The sequence below is a fragment of the Sciurus carolinensis genome, chromosome X (genome assembly GCF_902686445.1).
Source record: "Sciurus carolinensis chromosome X, mSciCar1.2, whole genome shotgun sequence".
Classification (NCBI taxonomy): Eukaryota; Metazoa; Chordata; class Mammalia; order Rodentia; family Sciuridae; genus Sciurus; species Sciurus carolinensis.
Window position 1 is genome coordinate 128351967 of NC_062232.1, and position 18518 is coordinate 128370484.

Sequence of the window (18518 nt, forward strand, 5' to 3'; positions counted from 1 at the left end):
ATATTTGGATACTCATTCAAGGAAACAGCTTTCTTCTTAAAGTGTATCAAAAAAGTGTGTAAAACAGTTGGCCATTTGATGGTTATTTATTTGTTCAAATAACAAGTATGTTTGTTTCATATCTTTTTTTATTAAAAAGTTCTTATCTGCAGGTGTAGTGGCACATGCCTGTAATCCCAACAGCTCAGGAGGCTGATGCAGGAGGATTGTGAGTTCACAGTCAGTCTCAGCAATCTAATGAAGCAGTGAGCAACTCAGTGAGACCCTATCTCAAAGTAAAATACATAAAAAAATAGATGGGGATGTGGCTCAATCATTAAGCAGCCCTGGGTTCAATTCCTGGTACATATAAATAAATAAATAAATAAATAAATAAATAAATAAATACATGAATACATAAATAAATACATAAAGTTCTTTATATTTTAGAAGTGCATATTGAAATATTTAGAGATGATGGAGTATGATTTTGGAGTTGCTCCACATTATTCCAGTGCCTGAAATGCAGGTAGGTGGGGAATCTAATTGGAGACAAATTTGCCACGTATTTAAGGTTGTCAATGATAAGTGTCAGGTATATACGGGTCTCATTATATTATTCTTTCTACTACATGTTTGAGGCTTTGTGTGATGAAAGGTTAGCATTATAAATATCATGCTCTTCCAGTGACACTGACCATTTTTCAGAAATAAAACAAATGAATGATCAAATTTATCTAAAAAGAAAAAGAAAATGTTAATTAAACTACACAAACCAAAACTATTTGAAGCTCAATCTACCCTCAAATGTTCCAGGACAAGGCAGTCTGGGAGGCCAGCTCCACTGAATGGTCAGAGAAAACTAATCACTGCCTGATTGTCAACTCTTTCATAGCATGCCAAATGTTGGCAATAGTTCAACTCTCAAGTCAGCTTTCCTGCATTCCCAGACAAGGACCCCCTCCCCATGATAAAAACCCTTGAGGTAAGCTCACTCATATAGCATCAAATATCCTACATAAATTAATAGCATATCACACATGGGAATGAATTAAATGAACAATAGGCATCATTCAAGGCAAGAAAATATGTAAACAGTAGGAGAAAAACCTTTCCATTTTAATTCCTTACATACAAAATCCATGAGAAAAAACATTTCATTGTGTCAATGGTTTAGAATATACTTTTGAAAGAAGCTCACCATGAGCTCATGGTAAAAAACATTTATTCAACTAATATTAAAAGGAAGCTTTTATTTTCTAAAGTCACTTGCAAACATACTTAAACGTAAAACATTAGAAGAATTATCAAAGTCAGGAAGAAGGAGTAGATGTATGCTATTGCCTGTGTGTTTCAAAACAGGGCTGAGGCACAAAGCCAGAGCTGTGATCATCGAAACAAATAGAGGTATATTGGGGGAAAATAAGGCTGAGTGACAATATCATTATCTATCTTGAAAATTCAAAGGAACATTCATGTGGAGTATTCAAGTGAATAAGACATCAGAACCAGGTGTACAGCTGATTACAATGGCAAAATTAAAACCATTGCCACACAAAAGCACTATGTAGAACAATTAATAGACAATATGCCATTTGCAATGGCAACAATGTCCAATAATTACCTAACAAGGATCCTAACAAAAATGTATAAGGCCTTTATAGAGACAACTATAAATAAGTAGTGACAGATTCAGGTAAAAGGAGTCTGATCTCACCAAACAGTAAATGGATAGAATTCAGGGGGAAGGAGGAGGGGACGTACTAGGGAATGAAATTGACCAAATTATGCTAGGTGAATGTATGAGTATATCACAATTATTTCCACTTTTTGCATCATTGTAATGCGCCCATTTAAAAACAAATAGAAGGAAGACTTCACCGATAGCTGTGACTTCACCTGTAATTGAGGTTCCCTGTACAGGGAGGAGCACCAGTCTGGCTGCTGCGGACCTTCCTGAGCAAAGGCCCTGCAGAGGACCAAATCTCTATCCACTGACTGGCAGGCTGGGCTGATGGCAGGCCAAGCCTGGAACGTTTCCAGACACAGCCCTCTGCCCCCAACACAGCCAGGTTCTCTGGGCTGAGGATAAGGTGCAGACCGGTCCCAGGTTCACAGAATTGAGGCTGGGAACTTAGGCCAGGGAAGGGCAGGCCACACAGCGCCAGCCAGAGATCACCAGGACGGGCCCCGTACAAAGCCTGGCCGTCCACCCCTGCAGCCCTGCAGTTCTGAGCTGCTGTCCTCGAGCACCACAGCTTCTCAAGCCTCCCTGGCTTCCCTGATGCCCCTGAGGTCCTGCAAGGGCGGCTCAGGACCAGACCATCCCAGAGAGAGGCTGGCAGAAGGGCACCTCGGACCTGAGTGAGACTGTTCCTAGGCTGTTCCTGGAACCTCTGCGTGCAGGCCCCCTGCCCCCACTCCCCACCTCCACCACCCTCTCAGGTGAACAGGTGGGAGGAACTGGGACTGCGAACATGGACACTCACTCGCCCTCGCCTTCCTGTGCGTCCACCTCATGGCATCCGCTGGAAAGGGACGTACGGGAAAGGAAACTGGGCTCCTCAGACGACTCAGCAGGGGCGCGCTCCTGGGGCCTTGGCCTTTCCATTTCCTAACTGCAGTTCTGCCCAGAGACAGGAGCCTGCTGTTGTCAGTGGCTTAGGCTCCTGCCTGCCACCTGCCAGGTCCCCCAGCTTCTCACCCACGCTACCCACCAGCTTCCTAACTACTAGGGACGCCCGCTTCCTCCTGATCAGCATGGTGGTGACAGCGGCACCTCCTTCTACACGCGGGAGGAAGCTCTGTGCAGTCTTCCCCTCTGCTGGCTTACACTCGCAGACCAGCAGAGGAAGGGGACCCTGGAGGGATGGGAGGGAAAGCAGAAGCACTGGGGAATGAAGTAGAGAAGGTGAGGTCTGCAGCCTGTAGGAAGCTGTCAGAAGGAACCCCACTCGGAGAGTAATTATAATGCACTAATCAAAACATAACCAAAAAGGAGTCTGAATTTAATAGGGCCATGCGCCATCCTCATGGAGGGCTATGGACTAATGTAAACGTCCCAGTTTTCCTTAAATTCTTTACAGTGTTGTGCCTTACCTGGAGTTGCCCAAAGGACAATCTAGTGTGGACTACTTACTGCCTCGTGCTTCCAAACTCAACCCTGGAAAACTGTGTGTGCGGGGGGAGACAGATTGATAGTTGGATAGACATTAAAGAACATTTAAGAAATAAACATGCAACAGCCCTGGAGGAGAATGAAGAATGTGGGTTTGTGTTTGGAGTTGGGCTTCCAGCAGGGAGGATGCAGAGGGCCTGTGACCTACAGAGGTGGCACATGACAGGATGGGGGTTTCAAAGCTACTGCTCCAAGTTCCCTGCAAAATCTGAGGCAGCACATCACACCACAGATGCAGAGAGCCCAGGGACAGCAGGAGAACTAAGAGTGGCTGGGCATGGTGGCACATGCCTGTAATCCCAGCAGTTTGGGAGGTGAGACAGGAGGATTGTGAGTCCAAAGCCAGTTTTATCAATCTAGTGAGGCCCTGAACAGGTTAGTGAAACCCTGTCTCAAAGTAAAACATAAGAAAGGGCTGGGGTATGGCTGAGTGTGGTTAAGTGTTAAGTGCCCCTGGGTTCAATTACTGGTACATACACATGCACACACACATAGAAAACAAAAGGAAAGAAAAAAACAATTGAGAGAGTAGTGATCTAGAATGTCTACTAGTAACCACTGGAAACCTCCTTAGGGAAGGACAGGAGTTTCAAAACTGTTACTGTTTTAACAGAATAGAAAGAATGCACTAGAAATAGAATAGTGAGTGTAATGTGAATCATTAACATAGAGTATTCTTTAATCAAAGACATATGTGTATTTATATATAGCCCACATATATGCATAAAGATACATATAAATACACACATAAAATGTGCTTATTATACATAGATAATACATGCATGTTTGCATCTGTATACATGTTTAAGTATCTATACATAAATGTAAGTATAACCTACATATATACTTTAGATATCTATAAAGTACACATATATTTGGTAAAAATGCAAAATATATTCCAAATACTAAATTAGAGTTTAAAAATAAAAATGGCTACATGAACTATTAAAATTTAGATTACTTCAAAATTAGCAAGCTTTAGTCAGGCCCTATAATCCCAGCTACTCCAGGGGCTGAGAAGAGAATCACAAGTTTCAGGCCAGTCTTGGCAATTTAGCAAGACTCTGTCCACACTCTCTTAAGCTCCAAAGCATCCAGACCCCCACAGAAACCTGCCCCTAGGGTCATTCCAGCAAGGCACCATGCAGGGTGAAGAGACAGGTGTTTCTGGACTACAGGGTGGATGTCTGAGAGAGGTAGGGTTACATAGAGGAGCATAGCCTCAAATGAGCGGGAAGAGGTGCCCAGAATGGCTGGGAGTCATTGGCAGGCCTGAGGAAGGACTGAGCTGACCATAGATGCAGCCCAGCCTGCTGTCAGTTCTGGGACAGCTTTACAGGCACTATGATTTCTGACTTTGGTATCTGGGGAGGTCCTGCTGGCAGTCAAGGTTAGAAATGAGGGAGAACTGAGTGCCCTAGGACACAGAATAGGTGGCACCCAGCCCTGTCCCTGCTTTCAGTCTGAGCCTGTCCTTCATTCTGACTGTGTAATCTGAGGGAGGAGGACTCAGTTTAGGAGAGGAGTGGGCTACTGCCAGGAGCCAAGGGGAGGACACAGGGAGAAATGAGGGGGACATCCACCATGACATCAAGCCTAGGAGGCCCTGGGCAGAGTGTCCTGTGCAGCGGAACTCCCTTCTGCCTCCAGGGTGTCAGGGATGAGTGAGCATGATTGAAGTGTGTGTTCACAGGTCAGCAGATGGAGGAATCTCAGAATCTTCTGGGAAGTTCAGTAACATCCCAGATCCACACCTGGGAAACCCGCCCCTGTTGGCAGCCTGGGGAGGCTACAGGCAGGACTTTGGGGAGGACATCCCATTCCTTCTTCCTCCTCTGGGCCTCGGGGAAATGGGGCCCTTGGCCTGCAGGATGCACCTACATACAGGTCAGCAGAGGGGAAAGGGCCAGACCCTGTCAGGAGTGAGTATGAATACCCTGAGGACAGCCCAGACCAAGGAGGCCCATGGAACCTGCTCCTTCTGTTAGCCTGGGAAAAACCCATGCATCAGTGTCCAAATGTGCTCTCTTCACTTCTGTCTCCTCCAAATCAGCGAGGGGGAGCCTTGGTGTTCATCAGGACAGCAGAGAAGTCACACCTGGCCATCAGAGGGAGGATTCCACTCTGTGCTAGGAGTCAAGGTGAGGACCTTTGGTGACAGGGACTGAATGTCATACCTCCCAAAAGAAGGGACCTCACAGAACCTGGCTTCCCCTGTGACACACCCTGTGGGGCCCCATGCAGGGTCACTAGAAGTGACTCCCTCTCCTTTCTGCCTGATGGTTTGGGTGAAGGGTTTTTATGTGGGTAAGGACCTTGGTCCAAAGTTCATTACAGTTCAGCAGAGGGAGCCACATGTGGTTAGTAGAGGGAAGGACCCAAGGTATGGGTCCTTCATGAAGACTGAAAGTATCCCTACCTCTGACACAATGCATATCACATAGTGTGTCTGGCCACTGTGGTCATCCCTAGGAGGCCCTAAGTGCCAAGGTCACTTCTGCCGTGGGCATAAATATGGGGAGTCTTCAGGGAGATGGGACCTTAATTGAAAGATGTCAGTTCATCTCAGATGTAGTGGGTGTGAGGAAGGGCAGGCGTGGGCATGAGTAAGGACTTAGGGAATCCCCCAGCCCAGAAGGCATGGGGTCTAGGTCCAGCCACCAGCTCTGGAGAACCCACACAGGGGCAACCAGAATCCGTTCACTTCTCTAGGAATTACCAGGGATCTTGGGGAATTGAGGAGCTTGATGTGACAGGTGATTTCATGTCAGCACAGGGATCACTATCTGGCCATCAGAGACAGGTGTCCCAGGTTACTCAAGAGTTAACATGAGGACCCTAAGGGAAGATCAAAGGAACCCCATCCCAGAATACAGATAGATGCCCCTCAGAAATTTTGCCAGTACCTGCTGTAGATCCAGAAATCCCAGGGCTGTCAGGGTCCCTTTATTATCTGTGTGTCATTGGTTTCAGAGAAGTGGAGGCCTTCGTAAGAGGGGGCTGGACTCAGGGAAGCAGATGTCAGGAATCCAGGCACAGCCAGGAGTCAGGTTAAGGATAGAGGAAACTTCTTCACTGGAACACACAGGACCCCAGTTCCCACCTGCCATTTATTTTCAGCCGTGGGTAGACCAAACTCCATTGGCTTTACCTTCTCCTCACTTCCTTTCCTGGTGTCTCACATAGACAGGATTTGTTTTAGAATTTGTTAAGGTTTAAGAGAGGAGCCCTAAGGTCATTAGAGAGAAAACTGAGCCAGCTCTTCCATGGCCAGGATACATGGGTCCATTGAATTTGACTAGATCTTGCTGTCACCTTTGAGCATGTGTGGCCAGGTGTGAGGCCCCTATCTTATATTCCTTGTCAGGGAGGTGGAAACTTCTTCACAGAGTGTGCTTCAGTCCAGCTCGTGGGTGGCATCCAGGTCCTGCCAGGGGCAAGTTGAGGGCCCAGAGTGAGCAGAGGGGACCATCTACCTCAGAACAGTGGTGACCTCACAGAAGGCAGCCCATCCCTCCTGTCAGGGCTGGTGGACCAGGGTCTTGCTTGCAGTCTGCAATCTGTGGGTCCCCTCAGTGCCTCTTACAAGAACTTCTGGAACAAGGAGATGAATGTCTTGGTATGAGGCAGTGTCCTCAGGTCACAGAGCAGAGGAGGCCCAGGCAGTATTTGGAGTCATGGTGAGGTGTACTCAGGGAATGCGTATCAAGGACCCTGCCCTCCCTAGGGCAAAGGGAGCCCCCACAGAGCCCAGGCCCCATGAGACCTACGGTCAGCCCTGGGCCTTGTGCTCTGTGGGCTTGCTGTACCCACAGTAACTGCCTCACTTTCTCCCTCAGGCTTTCAGGAAACAGCTCCACCAAAAGGACGGGAGCCTGAATAGCCCTAGAGCACCACCCAAACAGAAAACCTGTAGTGGGCCTTTGTGAGAGCTGCCAAAGGTTCAGTTCTCAGCTAAGGCCCTTTCTTCCCCAGGCCAGTGAGTCCCCACCACCAAGCTCCTGCCCATCCTCCTGTCTTATGTTCCCAAGGAAATTCATGATGCCTCATAATCAGAAGTACCAACAAAGGCACCCTAAGGCCCAAAGGGAGGCACTGGGCCTGGTGGGTGTACCAGTCCCCATAGTTGAGCAGGAAGCCACCACTTTTTCTCCCTCCTGTTGTCTATCCTCCTCCTTCTTTTCTTCTTCCTGTTATTCTCAGATCCTGGACACCAAGAAGGATATTTCTGCTACCAGAATGCTGGGTTCTCTCCAGTGTCCTCAAAGAACCTGTTCCTTCCTATCTGCCATGGCCTCCACTCCATGGAGCCAATTCCATAAGAGCTTCAGCAACAAAAAAGGAAGGTCTAAGAAGTTCCTAGGCCCTGCCAGGCACTGAGTCCTTGATTATTGATGTCATAGATGATAAAGTTGTTGATTTGGTGAAGTTCCTCCTCCTCAAGTATTGAATGAAGGAGCCTGTGACCAAGGCAGAAATGCTGATAAGTGTCATCAAAAATTACCAGGAGTACTTCCCTGTGATCTTCAGCAAGCCTTCTGAGTCCATGCAGCTAATCTTTGACATTGGCATAGAAGAAGTGGGCCCTTCCAGCCACCCCTACATCCTTGTCATTGCCATGGGCCTCACCTATGGTGGAATGTTGAGTGATAAGTACAGCATGCCCAAGACTGATAAATGTCCTGGTTGTGATCGTTCTGAATGGCAACTGCACCCCTGAGAAGGTGGTCTGGGAAATGCTGAGTGTGATGGGAGTGTGTGCTGGGAGGGAACACTTCATCTATAGGGAGCCTAGGAAATTCATCACTGAAGATTTGGTGCAGGAACAGTACCTGGAGTATGGCCAGGTGCCTGGCAGTGATCCTGCTTGCTATGAGTTCCTGTGGGGTCCAAGGGCCCATGCTGAAACAAGCAAGATGAAAGTCCTGGATTTTGGGAGCAAGTTTAAGGATATCATCCCCAATACCTTTTCTATTTGGTATGAGAAGGCTTTAAGAGATGAAGAGGTAGCCCAAGTCAGAGTTGCACCCAGGGACAGTGGTGTGGTCAGGGCCAGGGCATATTCCAAAGTCACATCCAATAGCTTGTCCTGTCCCAAGTGAATTCTGAGGCAGATACTTTACTCTGTGTTTGAAGACAGCAGTCACTTTTTCAGTAGTCGAAAGGCAGAATAAGACTTGAGTGAATTGAGTATATAACATGTTGACTTTCCTAGTCTATACTGTTAAGTTGGAGATTTTCTTTCTTTTTGTTATTTTTTTTTCAAATGTTGTTTCTTTTAATAGAAAGTTTAATTAACTTCAAGTTCTAAGTTTCTGAATGGCACATTTCTCACAAACATGTTACTGTTTATACAGTTTAAGAGTCCTGATGTTTTATAAAACAAATTGGAAAATCTTCCATCTTATTTTGTGATCTGGAACAAGTTAACATGCCATTAGAATAGAAAGTTCCTCAGAAATGTGAAAGAAGTCAGCACTAAAACAGATTGGGGCCAAGAAAAGACAAATGTGTAAAAGATAATTTTACCTGCCCTTACCCTTTATAGTGTATTGTTGTTTCTGTAAAATTAAAAAGATGTATACTTGTATATGCTTGGCTCATTAAAAATTGTTGGAGAAATTTAAACTCACTAAGACTCCTTGTTCACTATTTCTTCCCCCATTTTTCACAGAACATCTGTTTTTTTGGAAGGTCCTGTGTTAGTAGTAGAGATAATAGGATAAGCCAGACTCATGCTAACCTGTAGAATGGTACAGTCTAGGAACAGCAACCCTATTAGGAAGATAGGAAAATGTACTCTGAGACTTAACACATGAAGTTGGGTGAGTCTGTTGTACTCCATGGTACAGCAATCAAGTGTCAATGTCCAATGTTGACCCAAGGAGTTTGGGGCTTGGGGAAACTGTAGCACCACCTCTGAGAGTTTATTTTAATGAGACTTTTTGGTGGCCAGGACCAGAACCTCAGATGGTGTGTCTTGGGGTTGGAAGACTGAAAAGTTGCTCTGAGCAGTTCTTTTCAGTTCATGGATAAAGCAGAGAGGAATCTCGATTAGTGTTGAGTATGGGAAGTGTCCTGAGCCCTTGTCCCAGTGCAGTTGAACAGCACAGGAACTAGGTGATTTATACCCATCATATGCAAGTATTTCCAGGGAAAATACAGTGATATATCTTTGAAGAGGTGCCTAGAAGCCTCTAGACTGACTTTTTCTTGGTCCGGGAGAGCCAGAGTGGACTCCATTTGAAGATTTTAATTAGTTACAGTAAATATAACTTAGACAACTCCAAGCAAGGAATAGATTTTCATTGGAGGTGAGATGAACGACAACAGTTGTTTGGATGGAAATGTAACTAGAAGGGAGGGAAAGAACTAGTCCTTGAGTTAAATTCTAGGACCTTTGAATTGCATCCAGTGGTAGAAACTCCTCCATACCTAGATTTTGTAATATGCCCTCCAAAGAGGGAAAATTTATTGAACTTAATCATAAAATTTCCTTTTTGGGCTGACTAGTACCCCATGCACTATTGAGTTGTATATCTCCAATGGATCCTGGAGAGCAATGCCAATGGAAACAACATCCCACAATCGTAGGGGCTAGGATCAAATACTACAAGAAATAACAGCCACATGTATCTCACTCCAGTGCCAGTACAGATCAGGCACTGTGCCAGGTATATTATATACAGTCTACAGAACCCAATCATCCAACTGGACAGGCCTTGTCAGCCCAGCTTCATAGATGAAGAGTCCAAGACTCATAAGGTTGGGAACTTTCCAGGATCATTGGCTAGTAAATGACAGGGCTGAAATGAGACCCCCTTGTCCCAGCCCAAGGACAGCCTTCTGACTTGGAATTCATTTCTCTTCTCAGCATTATATAATGTCTCTCTGGTGACATAAAGAAGGAAATTGGGGCAGGCCAACATACTAAAAGCAGTCCTAAAGTAGGTGACAGGAAGGATTAAACATACTTTGGGGATTGTCTAAAGTTGGTTCCTTGAGAACTGACTGCCTTGTTTCCAGCATTTCTGTCCAGTCCCAGGACTCCTTGAAGTCATCCCCCACATTCCCACCTTTTTAATTCTGGAACCTGCTCCTTTGCCCAGGCTTTCCCTGCTGCCTCCTCCGGTGGCTATGTGGAATCACCTGTCCTCCAGGTGATACAGTGTTCCTACTCCCTAAAGTCATCTGACTCTCCCATCCCTTACCGTATGATATGAACAGACCCTTTGAAAAAAAATTTACACATGAGTCAGGGACTTTAAACACAGTTACCAAGCCAATGGACTTCAACACATCCTCCAGGTTTTTTCCAATGGACTGTGAGTAAACTATCATTTGGCATATTCTTTATTGATTCTTGGGATATGACACTAAAGTTACATGTTTTTTAAACCACATTGATATTTGAAATCAGATTTTAATTGGATATCTTATTTGTCACTCACCTCTAAACATACACACAAGTGAATGGCTAAACACCAGATGAGGAAATGCTTTGAAAATCATTGTGGAGAAAACATCTACTGAGGTTGACTTCATAAATGCCTGGAGTCCCCCAGGAGGTAAAATCAGTCCTAGGAACACATGCTAGCTCTGACAATAAAAGAATAATTAACTGTTCCTCAGTTGCTACCTCTGTGGTACTTGCTTCACAGCAAAATGCTGGCTTTCACTGTGGCTAACGCAGCTGTCCAGGCAGCTGGGTAACAGTGGTCACGTGGAGGGTAGCAGAGGCTCACCAGTTAAGAATTTACCCTGCATCACACGAAAGGGGAAACTCTCAGCCCACTGAGAAGATAGTATCACAGAGGCAAGTGCAGAAATGTCCTGCGGAGTGAAGGAGGGAACCCTCCCTGGCAGCTTTGGCATGATCCTCCTCCATGGGTACTGTAGGATTAAAATCATGTGCCACAGCAGGCACCTAAAGTTTCAAGGCAAATCTGGTCTTCTCAGAAACTGCTCCACGACAAGAGTGTGGCTGTGACCAAAGGGCAGCATTTGCTATTTGCTCCTGGTGGAGCACCTGCTCTCTAACAGATCTGGGAGAGTTCAGGTTCCCAGCCACATCTTCTCTCCTTCCTTGGCACAGGGCAACACTCCTGTCCACCTGCCTGTACTTAGGAAGAACATGTGACATTTCCTTGCCACTGAAACAAGAGTGACAGCGTCATTGGTCACATCCTGGCATTTGAGAGCCAGTATGCATTTCCATGCTTTCTCCTTCCTTTCAATAACAAACCATAAGATGGAAGCAGTCTGGATTCCCTGGGTCACCTGAGAGCCTCCGGAGAGCCCCTGCCAAACCACATGGGAATTCATGTGCACAGCCGGTGACGCACGCCTGTAATCCCAGTGACTCGGGAGGCTGCAGCAGGAGCATCACAGGTTCAAACCTAGCCTCAGCAATTTAGTGAGGCCCTAAGCAACTCAGTGAGATGCTGTCTCTAATAAAATATATATATAAACTCACGTGCACGAAACATGAACTTCTGGGTTTTGTCTGTCATATCAGCTATAAGTTGCTTTAGCATATACATAGCTTCTATTTTGCTATTAGGATTTTTAAATATTTTAGTTGCAAACATTGCAGTGCATTTATTCTTGTTGGAAAAAAATCTAAAATTGCATATTTATCACAATTCTCTGTTTTCAAAGTTCCTCTATTTGGGGGTGTACTGGGGATTAAACTAAGGGGCACTCGACCACTGAGCCACATCCCCAACCCTATTTTGCATTTAATTTAGAGACAGGATCTCATAGAGTTGCTTAGCACCTTGCTTTTGCTGAGGCTGGCTTTGAACTTGTGATCCTCCTGCCTCAGTCTCCTGAGCCATTGGGCTTACAGGCATTTGCCACCATGCCCAGTCAAACTTCCTCTATAATTCAGTCCCCTCCTCAAAAATCATCATAATGAACAATGTGGTATGTATTATTTTAAAGCTGATTTTAGGCCTTTACATACATAGATGTGCTATAAAATATATTGGTCATTGTAACATACATGGATAAAAATATACACATTTATCTGCACATTGCCTTAATGAAATGGATGTAAGATCTTCCCATGACAGCACATGTGAATATACCTCGATTTTGTCACCACTTTCTAGAATTATAAAGCATCTATATGCCATAATAACTCAAATGCTTCTCTTTCTGATGGATGCACAAATAGTTCCTTATTTGCTATGATGATTAGAACTATCAATGTTTTTGAACATGACTTTTTGTGGAAATGTAAATATTGTCTGCTAAGGAGATAACAATATAAATAGTGGGTTAATGTGGAAATGGTATGGATAGTTTAACTTTTTATAAATATTACCACAATTTTATTTCTAAAAATGCCACTATAGTGTGCCTTCTTACAAAAATCACAGATGATTTTAGATTCTGAAATGTCAACTGGACATTTCCCCTTTTGCTTTCAGAAGTAAACATTCTATAAAAATATTCAGGAGCCAGGGGAAGAATATGACACCCTTAGTAAAAGAGAGGCTTTGGCACTATCCAGAGCAGAGCAATGGCCAGCATACATGAGAGAGTTCACTGCAAAACCAATTCAGAAAGCCTCTCAAAACTCTGGATCTTTAGTTTAGCAGAGGTGAAGGGAGCAGATGAAGAGAAGGGGAGAGGAGAAGGGAGTACATGACTAGGCTTTGGGAAATCTAAGACATTATTGGCAGCTCTGTTGGATGAATGTACCAGCAGCACACCAGATACTCCACCCTCAGGATTTCTCTGCTTATGTCAGGAAGAGCATGGCTGACTCTTTGTATTATTCTGGGTGAGCAATATCTCTTGAATGCTCTAGTGGCTCAGAGCACCCTGGTCAGGGTCCCAGGACTGGAAGATGTTCTAGTGCCTGCCGAGGACTGGTGTTTTATTCCTTGTATTCAATGGAATTCCTCTGATTCCCACTATGTGAAGTAGCAGGATGGTGAATAATGATTGACAGCTGAGCTAAGTAAGAATACCAATGAGTAGTGGAAGACAGTGGTCAGCTGCAGAATAAGATGGTGGTGGAGGAATGCCAGGGACTAATGACTTTGGCCTCTGCAGATGAAGGGATGGCTACAGACAGGGATTAAAAATGCTTCAAACTTCCTCCTTTGGTTTCTGGAGTCCTTGGCATACAAGAGAGTGGGTGTCCTATTGCTAGGATTTCTAGGATTTCTGGTCTACATTGTACACTGGGATATAGGGTTGGTCCAAAGTGTGGACACATGCACAGTGGTCAGACACGCCATGAAGATGGCACACACTTCCTTGTTTAACTGGCAGAGTTGAGTGGGGTATAATGCAGGAAGCATGATGCACCAGCTCCTGTGAAAAGAGCATTCACAGCTCCAAGTTGGTGTCTGGGCCTGGGAAGGAGATGTCCACAAGAATTCTCTCTGTTATAGTTTCCCATTGGAATTTTAAAGATAAATGAGTACAATTAACTGAACTATAGATTTCTTCATGGGGGCAGGGAACCTAGGGTGGAGGTAAGGTTCACATTTTGAATGAGCAAATGAAACTCCCTGGTGACTTCCCTGATGCATCCACATGTTAATTACAGGAACCTATGAATATAAATTCATACTTCAGAAAGAATTTTGCAAATGTGATTAAGGATAGTGAGATATGGAAATTTTCCTATATTATGTGGGTGAGGCCTACATGTAATCATAAGGGTCCTTAAAAGAGAAAAAGAAAATTTGAAACAGAGGATAAAATGAAAAAGGCATCATAACTACAAAAACAAAGATTGGAGTTATGAGGTCACAAGCCCAGGAATGATGGCAGTTTTTGAAGCTGGGAGAATCTTGTTCTGCCAATTTTTTAGAGTTGGGGGAGTGCTTCTGGATGGAACCCAGGGCCTTCAACATACAAAGTACTGCACCCCTGTGCTACATTCCCAGCTTCAGCCGTGCTGATTTTAGGATTATAATATTAATTTGGACTTCTGGCCTCTAGAATTGGAAGAGAAAAACTTTGTGTTGTCATAGAGTGCTGGTGGAGATGTGGAGGAAAGGGAAAGCTTGCACACAGTTCTTGGGAATATAACTTAGTAGAGCCATTGTGGAAAATGGTATGAAGGCCCTCAAAAGTTTCAAAATACAATTACTATAGGATATAGTAACTTCACTACTGCATATAAATCCAAAGAAAATGAAAATAGAGTGTCAAAGAGACTTCTGCACTCCTGCGCTCATTGCAGTATTATTCACACAGCCAGGAAACATAAACGACCTAAGTGTTTTCAACTGATGAATGAAAAAAGAAAATATGATATATGTACACAATGGAATACTATTCACCTGTTCAGGAATGAAATCCTGTCATGTGTGAAAACCTGGATGGGATTGGAGAGCATGATGTTAAGTGAAATAAGTCAGACATAGAAAGGCAACTACTGCAAGATCTCACTAGTATGTAGAATCTAAAAAAGTTGATCTCATAGAAGTTGAAGGTACAATGATAGGTACCAGAGGCTGGGGACAGTAGAGGGTAAGAAAGGATGGGGAGAGGTTGATCAATGGGTACTATGCTCCAGTTAGGAGAAATAAGTTCCGGTGTGCTATTGCACAGTAGAGTGGCTATAGATAACAATAATGTATAGTATATTTCAAAAAGCTAGAATAAAGGATTTTGAAGCTTTCAAAAATGAGAAATGCTAAATGTTTGAGGACATTGATAATGTTTACTCTGATTTAAACATTATACAATGTATACATGTATTGAAATATCAGATAGTATACCACAAATAGGTATAAGTTTTGTATGTCAGTTAAAAATTTTTACAAAGTTATGCTGTTTTAAACCAGGATATTTTTGGCAATTTGTTAGAGTGACAATGGGAAGTTAATACAATCTACAAGAGATGTTTGGTTTAATTTCCTTTAAGAATATAAGGTGAAGTGGTTCCTATATGAATTTGGGTCTAGAGTTCCCAGGATACCCTCAAGTCACACTGTGTTCACACTTTAAATGATGAGTGCTATTTAAATGCCTGGACCTGGGTATATGCTTGTGTAGTCCCAACTACTACTACTCAGGATGCTGAGGCAGGAAGATTTCATAAAACCAGGGGTTTAGTACCAGCCTGGGCAACATAGCAAGACCCTGTCTCGAAACAAGAGCAGATAAATGTTTGGTAGATGTGGACCTCACTGATAACTGTACTAGGACCTCAGCTACAACAAGGAAAACAAGTACCCACTAGAATTTGGAAAACAAACACACATGAAAACCAACAGCATATTTCTATTTCTCCTCTGTTAACCCTTTTTCTATCATTAGGATACCTTCTACTCCTATATGTTATGTACTCCACCATACATTGTTATTACTTTTGCCTTAAACAATTGTATTTTAGACACATTTATATACTAAGGAAATCATCTTTATACTTACCCATATAGTTGCAATCTCCAGAGTTCTTCGTTGCTTTGTATAGATCCACATTTCTGTCTGATATCATTTCTGGTCTGCCTGGAGGACCTCCTCTAACATTTGCCATAACTCATGTCTCTTGTTACTTAATTCAGAAAAGTACTTTATTTCAACTTTGTTTCACTGGGTATAGAGCTCTGGTTGATATCTTTATTTTTCTTTCAGTTCTTTAAATATTTTGCTCCTCTCTTCTCTGGCTTTAATTTTGGACAACAAATATTCTGTCAGTTTTATTTTTGGTTCTTTATAGGTATTTATTTTCCCTCTGGTTACTTTTAAGATTTTTTTCTTTATCTCTGGTGTTGTTTTTTAAATATTTCTTTTCTTGGGATTCTTTTAGCATCTTGAATCAGTAGGTTTACAGTTTTCATCAAATTTGGATAATTTCCATTCAATATTTTTAAAAAATCTACTACCCATATTTCCTGGGTTTCATGAGTCTCCAAATGCCTCTCTATTAGGCTACTTGAAGTTGCTCCATACCTAATCATTGTTCATTATTTTTAGTGTTGTTTTTTTCTTTCTGTGTTACATTCTGGAAAGTTTCTATTGCTTTATCTTCAAGTTCACTAATCTTTTTTTCTGTCACATAAAATCTGTCATTAAAGTGCAATATTGTATTTTTTCTACTTTAAAACTGAAATTTCATATTTGAAAGATTATTTTGTATTTTTATATCTTCCTTGTCCTTTTTTATAGGTTTAATTTTCCTTATTTGTTGAACATATGAAGTTTAGCTTTAGTAATTGTTTTGTTATCCTTACCTACTATCATCTGTCTCATTTGTATATCAGTGATTTTTCTTTCAATTGTTTATCCTACTATCCCATTTCTTTGAATTCCTGGTCAGTTTGATCCAATGCCAAACATTGTGAACTCTACCTTTTTGAGTGCTGGATATTTTTTAATCTTTATAAATAAATGTTCTTGATACTTGTTCTGGGACATAGTTAAGTTACTTGGAAATAATGTGATCCTTTTGATTCTTGCTTTAAGCTTTGTTATGTGAAATCAGAGCAGTGTTTATCTAAGGCCAATATTTCTTCACCACTGAGACAACCCTTTTGAGAACTCTGACCCAATGCCCTATCAATTGTGAGGTTTTTCACTTTACCTCATGGAAGGGGAACCATCTCCAGCTCAGCAGATTTTAGTGCACACCTTTCTTTTTTCCAATATTTCATACTGCAAGCTACATCTGCCTAAACATTCCTGGACTCCCAGATCCACGCCCTTCACTCAATGATAAGTCACTCTTTCACTGAACACAGTGAGCTGCAATCTCCATTCAGGTAATAATCTGAAAGCAAGTGTAAGGCTATCCTCATTTATTTTCCATCTACTAGAAATCACTGTCCTTTGTTGCCTAATGTCCAATAAATTCAAAAGTGATGTTTCAAGTATTTTCCCTGTTGTTTTTGTTGTTTAAGGTAAGTGTGTATTCCGTTCCTATTACTTCACTGTTAAAAGCAGAAGTCCTATACTCCAAATTTTAAAAATCTAATATTTTGCATGCAGATTGCTCTAGAATTTCAAATTTATTTAAATTAAAACCAGGATTGTCAGTAGAGTAGAACAAGTGGATCAGAGGGATGGAGGAGGGGAAGGAAAGGGAAGGTACTAGGGAAGGAGATTGAGCAAATTATATCATGTGCATAATGAGTCCAACAATTATGTGTAATTATAATTCACCAATAACAAAGCAGGATCAAACAACTGGGACTCTAATATATGTTCACATAGACCTACTTAGAGATGGAATATGGCTAAAGAGCAACAGGCTTTTCTCTTGCTCTTAGAAATATAAGTGATCTCTTAATTTCCTTACGCTTTCAGGGTTCTCCAAAACTTCTGAAACATGTTTCAATTTCTTTCATAATTATAAAATATTATATTTAAAATGTAATTTATACTAATAAAAATGAACATGTTTTGTTTAGATGGTTTGTTTCTAATATTGAACAACCTCTTGCTTGACTCTATTTAGTTTCTGATGTGCTTATCATTGTGTAACTAGAAAGAAACAAGTACTTTGGAATATAATTAGTAGGCTATGCATAGTCAACTAATTTCTTTCAGATTTTTAAATACAATACTAAATACAAAAGAATACAACTTCTTTCAAAAATAGAGCTACATAGGTAAGATTCTACCTTGCTTTTTAAATTTATTTCATTGATGCATTGTAATTATATACAACAATGGGATTCATTATGCGATAGTCATGTATGCACATAACACCATTTGATCAGTCTCATTTCCCAGCACCTTCCCTCCCTCCTCCCTCCCTCCCCCATCCACTTGCTCTACTCTGCTGATCTCCTTTTATTAGCATTATTGTTTTAATTAATGCATTGCATATATATGCGGGATTCATTGTGATATATTATATGAACACAACGTAATTTGATGCTGGATTCATTGTGGTTTATTATATGAACACAACGAACGTAATTTGGCAGATTTCGTTCCCCATGACTTCACCATGCCCTCCCCTCCACCCTCCCTCTCCATCCTCTCCCTCTAATCTATTGTTCTCCCTTCTATTTTTGTGAGATTCCTACCCTGCCTTTTAGAGTCCTCTCTCTAGAAAAAGTAATAAACATATTCTAAAGAAAAAAATTTATTATACTCAAACCGTAGTCTACATGACATGACTGTATCCAATATTTATGTAAAGGACTGTATGTAGGCAATCTTAGCAGAAAAATTATATGATTATATTCTTCATTATGTATGCTACTTATGTCTCCTTCCTAAGTTTATAATGAATTATTCTTAAATGTGCTTCAGTCATTAATGCCATTAATTCCAAGTAATGCATTGAAATGTACTTTTATTTAAACATTCCTTGATTTTCATAAGAATGGTCAGCAAGATCCTTCACGGGTGACTACACAATCCATTCTCTTAA

At 42.2% G+C, this 18518-nt stretch overlaps 1 pseudogene; it reads left to right on the forward strand.

Annotated features, from left to right (window-relative positions):
• The first annotated feature begins 2456 nt into the window (after nt 1–2456).
• LOC124971694 (melanoma-associated antigen 10-like) lies at nt 2457–8259 on the forward strand (annotated as a pseudogene).
• Nucleotides 8260–18518: the final 10259 nt, after the last annotated feature.